The sequence below is a fragment of the Fukomys damarensis genome, unplaced genomic scaffold, assembly GCF_012274545.1.
Source record: "Fukomys damarensis isolate Sample0158 unplaced genomic scaffold, DMR_v1.0_HiC HiC_scaffold_25, whole genome shotgun sequence".
Taxonomy (NCBI): Eukaryota; Metazoa; Chordata; class Mammalia; order Rodentia; family Bathyergidae; genus Fukomys; species Fukomys damarensis.
In genome coordinates, this window is record NW_022900937.1 from 15,795,874 (window position 1) to 15,802,233 (window position 6,360).

Here is a 6,360-nt window from a genome sequence, read left to right on the forward strand (position 1 = left end):
TCTCCTTTTCTTCTTCTTCCTCATCCCCCTTCTCCTCCTCCTCCTCCTCTTCCTTTTCTTCTTCTTCTTTTGCATTTGCTGCATTCTCCTTCCTGCAACCCCCCTCCCCCTCGTTTCTTTGTTCCCACAGCAGAAAGCAGCTATCCTACTTACTGTTGGTGGCCACATAGGTCCATTCAGTTCTCACTGATCAAATCAAAGGAGGCCACATCTTTTGGAAAAAGGAAAAAGGATTTAGTCAAAGCTAGCTCTGAGGAGATGGAGAGGCCTTATCACCCAATCAACATCACAGCGGTGGTATACAGTTGTGTTAGGGTCTCTCATAACAGGGTAGGGTGGGGTGGGGAGGAATATAATGAGACAATACAGGAAACATCAACTTCAACCTTTCCGGACCCTGACCTCTGACCTCAGGGAAGCAGCATCAGTGTCTGCAAATTATCAAGGCTGAGGGGAGAGGGTGGTGGTTATACTCTAGACCCCAGAAGTTTAGAGAAGCCATTTATGTCTAAAGGAACACACACACACACACACACACATATCTAACTTTTAAAGTTCCATTTTGCCCTGCCGATTCCACACTGAGCTCCCAATTCTTTATCTTCACAGTTGAAGAGGTCAACAGATATTCATTAGTATCTCTCAAGGCCAAAATTTCTAAATTGACAAATCTCTACCTCTGGCAATTGCAGACATCCCTTCCACTCATACCCTGTTGACCAGAGCTTATTCATATGGCCACACCGGCCGTAAGGGAGGTTGTACAATGTGGTCTCTGTAGGATCTATTACTCAAAGGAAGAAAGGTAAACCAGCTACTGGAGCCAGATGCCTCTGCCACAGTCCATATCAAATGCTTAGTTAAGACCAAGCTGAGCTTGGCACCTCCTGGAAAGAAGGCCAAGGACACATGAGAGGCCTAACTCAGGCAGGCAGCTGTAACCTGTAAAGAAAGAGCAACTGACACAAACAGGAAACAGACCTAATAGCTTCTTTTCATAAGACAGAGAAACAAAAACAGGATTCTCAGATCAAAGGCTATGTACATTTAAATTTTAACTCACATGACCAGATTATAGTCCCACAAGGTTGGACTGATTCCATTTCTATTAACTGAGTATAATATAAGGGTGTCTGTGCCCCTCATCTTAAAGTACTGCATATCATCAGCCTTTTCAAATTTGACCAATGTGAAGGATCAGAAAGGGTATCTCACTGTTCTAATGTGCACTTCCCTACCTATAAGACAGTTTGCATTTTATCTCCATTTTAAGCAGGTGAGTATATTTCTTATTTGTTACTTTATCATGGCTTTGGGACATACTGATTCGTGGCGTCCTTTGAACCTGCTTCAGTTTGGAAGGCCTGAGAACACAAATTCCCCCTCGCCACCTCAGCAGCTACACCGTTCCCTGTGCACCCAGAACCCTTTTGGAAAACAACTTTCAAGGCCGAATCACTGTTCTCACTTCTAACCCTGCAGCTCCTCTTCTGGGACTCTACCTTACAGAGATAATCTAAATTATATGTGCTGAAGGGACAAAGGGAAATTTCCTTTCTGCTCTTTGCAAGGTCATTGGAATGAACGGATTACAGACATTTAAAATAGGAGAAAAAGCATATAGATTTATTAAGGGGCAAAAGGGGGAAAAATCAATATGGGGGAAAGTCATAGTCAGAGACTGCCATGGAGACAAAGGCCAGGTGCATTCCTGGGCCTTGTACTTGTTATTCATTAAAGGCATGATTAGTGTATCCTTCTGAGGCAGCCAGGAACTTAAAAGCTGCTTTTGCTAGTAAATAAATAAATAACCAAAACACTCTTCACCCGGGCCTACATATGTCCAATGATTAAATTTATATAACCTCTCTCATCCTCCTTCTAGACTGAGCTAAGTGACTTACAGGAATGTTCAACTGTGAACGTGCGCCCAGACGTCTCCAGTCATTGCTGTACACGTATGGTCACCTTAGATTTCAGCAGCGTCTCCATGAATGGAAAATCATTTCATGGAGACTAGATTGTCCGTTCAGGTGACAAGGACATCTCCAGAGCCTCACTGCAAAACCAGAGCTAAGATAATAATCAACCAGACCGTGGTCCACCCCAACAATTCCTTAAAATTTGTTACCTGCCTGCATTGCAAGCATAAGGACCTGAGTTCAGTCCCCGGTACCAGGAGATGGGCCAGTCTGCTCCTCTCTATCAGAGCTGGTGTCCCCTCAGCTCCTCAGGTTTAAGTAAGTCCCTTCCCATTTTCTCAGAGTCTCTAATTCTGCTTAACAAAGCCACCTGTGCCTCTCACTGGTGTGTCCTGAAATGCTTCTCTGAAAAGAGACATCAAGAACTTGCCCAGGCTGAGTCGAGGTCTCATGGCCTCTTTGGGAGGCCTCTTCTGATCCTGTCCCCCCCAGCCCAACATGATTCACCAGCTTATATACCCCCATTACTGTAGAACACAGGCAAAATGAGGAACATAGACTTTTTTTTTTTTTTTTAGGGAAACAGCAAATGGTTTTTAGGGAATCTCAGTGGTCTTGGAGAACATACAATGGTCTCAGACCAAGTCCACTGGGACCACAGAACAGATAATGGATTAGAACTGCTTCTCCGTGGGGTCTAACTAGAGGACAATGGTGTATGTCAGAAGGCCGTTAGTGTGTGTTGAGAGGCCTCAATATTTCTGCTTCCAAGGAGTTTAGTCTTCTGGTTAATGAAATTTTAGTAAGAAGATTAAGGGCAGTACTGTTTCTGTTTGTGGAACTGGTTGGACAAGACAAGGGAGCTTTGCAGAAAGCTCATCTGTGCAAGGAGGAAGAGGAACAAGGGAAGGGCAGAATCACCAGGATTCTGAAGTAGCTTCTGAAGCCTCCAATCATGCCAAGCTCCAGTCTAGAGGGTATCCTTTACTGCACCCCAACAGCACAAAGATATTCATCATACCATTATTAATAATAGAAGAACTTTAAAACAATATAAGTAGCCAATAATATTTACTTGTTTTGTTTTGAGACAGGGTTAGGTAGTGTAGGCTGGCCTCGAAATCAGGGTGACATGAGAATATTCATTTCAATTTTATTACATATTCATTGCCTATTGCTATTGTAATAACTAACCACAAACTTAGTTGTTTTCCTAAGCACTCTGGGAAGCTAAGGCAGGAGGCCTGCAAATTTGAGTCCAGCCTGGGCAACTTAATGACTTAGTGGGAATCCTTTTCAAAAGTGAAAGGGGTACAGCTCAGCATGAAGGCCTATGGTGTAATAACCAGCATGGGAAAAACAAAACAAAACCCAAACCAAAAAATCTCCCACAAATTTAGGTCTGGGAGCATAGCTTATTGATAGAGTGTGTGCCTATCAATCTCCCAACAACCCGCTTCCAACCTCAAATACCCACAGATTCATTATCCTACATCTCTGGAGGCCAGACATTCAAGGTGGATCTCACTGGGCTAAAATCAAAGTGTTGCAGGACTGTGTTCCCACTGGCAGCTCTGGGGAGAATCTGTTTCATGTTCAGTTTTTCTAGTGATTTGCCTACATTTCTGAGTTCGTGATCTCTTTCTCCTACTTCAAAGCCAGAATAGTGCATTTCCCAGTCTCTCTCAGACCCTCGGCTCCCTGATTGCCTTTCATAATGATGTGATTCCATACAGCCCAACAGAAAAATGTCTTAATTTCATGGTCTTTTTTTTTTTGTTTTTTTGGTACCAGGGATTGAACTCAGGTCCTTGGGCTTGCAAGGCAGGCCAAGGAACAGCTGAGTTCAATCCCTGGCCCTTTTATTTCATGGTCTTTAACTTAATTACATCAGCAAGGTCCCATTTGCCAGGCAAAACAACATATTCGTAGACTCCAAGGCTCAGGGTGTGGATGGAGATCTTTGAGGAATCATTATGCTACCTGCCATACTAGTTATATAATTACAAAACATGTACACAAAAGTTACCCATCACTCTAATGAAATCACAAATATATGTAATTTTTTTTTGTGATACTAGGGATCGAAGCCAGGAGTGCTCTACCACTGAGTTACATCCCCAGTATTTTTTTGAGATAAGGTCCTGCCGAGGTGCCCAGGCTAGCCTCTATCTTGCAATCCTCCAGTTTTAGCCTCTGGGTAGCTGGGATTACAGATGTGTGCCACCACACCCAGCTAATATCTTTCTTAACTATAATAATTATTAATTACTATCAGATATTAGTATCATTCCTCTTTTCAATCTTTTTTCCTACTTACAGTTTTCGCATAGTTAAAATTATACCATTTGTATCTGATTTTTTTTTTCTGCTTACTATTTACTAGAAGCTTTTTCCTGTGGGGCCACAAGGTATTTATGAAACTCATTAGCAGTGGCCGTGTAATATTCCCTCAGTTCTGGGGGAAAAAAATTCCACTAAAGGTACATGCTGTTATTTATTTAATCAACTCCCTACTGTTAAACCTTTAGGTTGCCATTTAGGAAGTTTCCATTTTTTTTCACTTTGTAAAGTTTTTTAACAGTGCTGGTGATTGAACACAGGGCCTTTGTACTAAGCTACATCCCCAGCTCTTTTGTATTTTGAGACAGGTTTTCCCTACATCCTTAAGTTCCCCCAATCTGGGCTTAAATTGAAGATGGTATCCTCTACCATACCTAGCTTCTACCATTAGACCTTTATGTGACATTTAAGAGGGGATTGAACCATGCCATTTGCATGATAGGCAAACACTCTACAACTGAGCTACACTCCCAGTCCTTTTTCGATTTTTACTGTAATTAGGGTCTCACTAATTTGCGCAGCCCGGCTTCCACCTCCTCCTGTCTCAGCCTTCTGACTAGCTGGAATTACTATATAGGCATGTGCCACTGTTTCTGGTTCATAAAGCTCTTACTAAATGTATGGATTATTTGTTTAGGATAGATTCTTAGAAGTGGAATTAGCAAGTCTAAAGAAATAAAAACTCTTGGACATGAATAGACAAATTATATCTCCAGTGATTTGCTGCCTCCTGGGGGCAAGGAGAATGTTTATGTCACTGCACTCCATCAGTTGCTGTCACTCCAGGGCAGTGAATTCAAAGCCCTTCCAAAGGTCATGTGACTCATTCTCTATACCCTGTTTGTACCCTGGGGAATACTTTCTCTTTTAATGCAAAGCCAGGGGAACAAACCCAGGAGCGTGGGCATGCTAGGCAAGAGCTCTACCACTGAGCTATATCCCCAGTCCTTACTCTGGGAAATCTTACCTCTGGTTACCATACCTGAGATCATTAAAATGCCTTAATAATTTCTCAGCTATATTTACACCCATTGTAAATAGCCAGTCAATTAATTCAACTTTTTTTTTCCAAATACATATGAAGTTAGCAACTACCTTCCCAGCAACGAGGTTTATTTTCATTTTCATTCATTCATTCATTCATTCATTCATTTTGCAATACTGCAGGTTGAACCCAGGACCTGCTTGCTAAGTTACATTCCAGCCCTTGTTTTATTTTTTACTTTTAGACAGGGTCTCACTAAGTCACTAAATATCCTGAGCTGATCTCCAAATCATGATCTTCCTGTCTCACCCTCCTAGAGTGCGAGGATTACAGGTGTGTGCCATGACGCCAGACTATTATTTTACTTTTATTATTTTTACTAAGCACCAATCCCACATCCAACAGCTGTCGAACACATCTGGAACAAGTTGACATGTCTTCCTTTTCTCTTCAGCCATGCCCAGTTGATCCTATCTGCGAGGACCTCAGGCTGCCCATCTTCCAGAACTCTGGAGAGAAAAGGGGCCTGATGCCCACCCTTTGCCAAGCATGGCATCTCAAGCCACTCTGACAAGAGAGAAGCAAAGCCATATTGGCAGTGAGACTCATGGCCGCCTCAGGTCCTCTGAAAATAGCAACATCACAATGATACTCACAATAATAACCAACATCCGCCAAACAATTGCTAAAGTTCAGGCAGTGTGCTGAGTACCACCAATAGGTTAGGCCATCTCATTTTTCCTTACAGGAACTCTGGAAGGTATCTACTATTAAAACCATTTTATTTTGGTTTTTTTAATTATAGTTTTTTTGAGACAGGGTCTCACTGTGTAGTTGAGATTGACCTGGAATTCGCAATGTAGCCCAGGCTGGTCTCAAACTCAGCAATCCTCCTGACTCAGCCTCCTGAGTCATGCGCCACCACGCCCGGTTAAAACCCTTTTAAAGATAAGGAAATTGAGGCTCAGAGAAGTTAAGGCACTTCCAAATCCACATAGCTAACAAGAGACAGAGCTAGGAGGTTAGGTCAGGTTTTATCTGACACCAGGAGAAGAGTCCTTGCCACCATATTAGGTGGTATTTTGTGCTAAAAAAAAAAAAAAAAAAAAA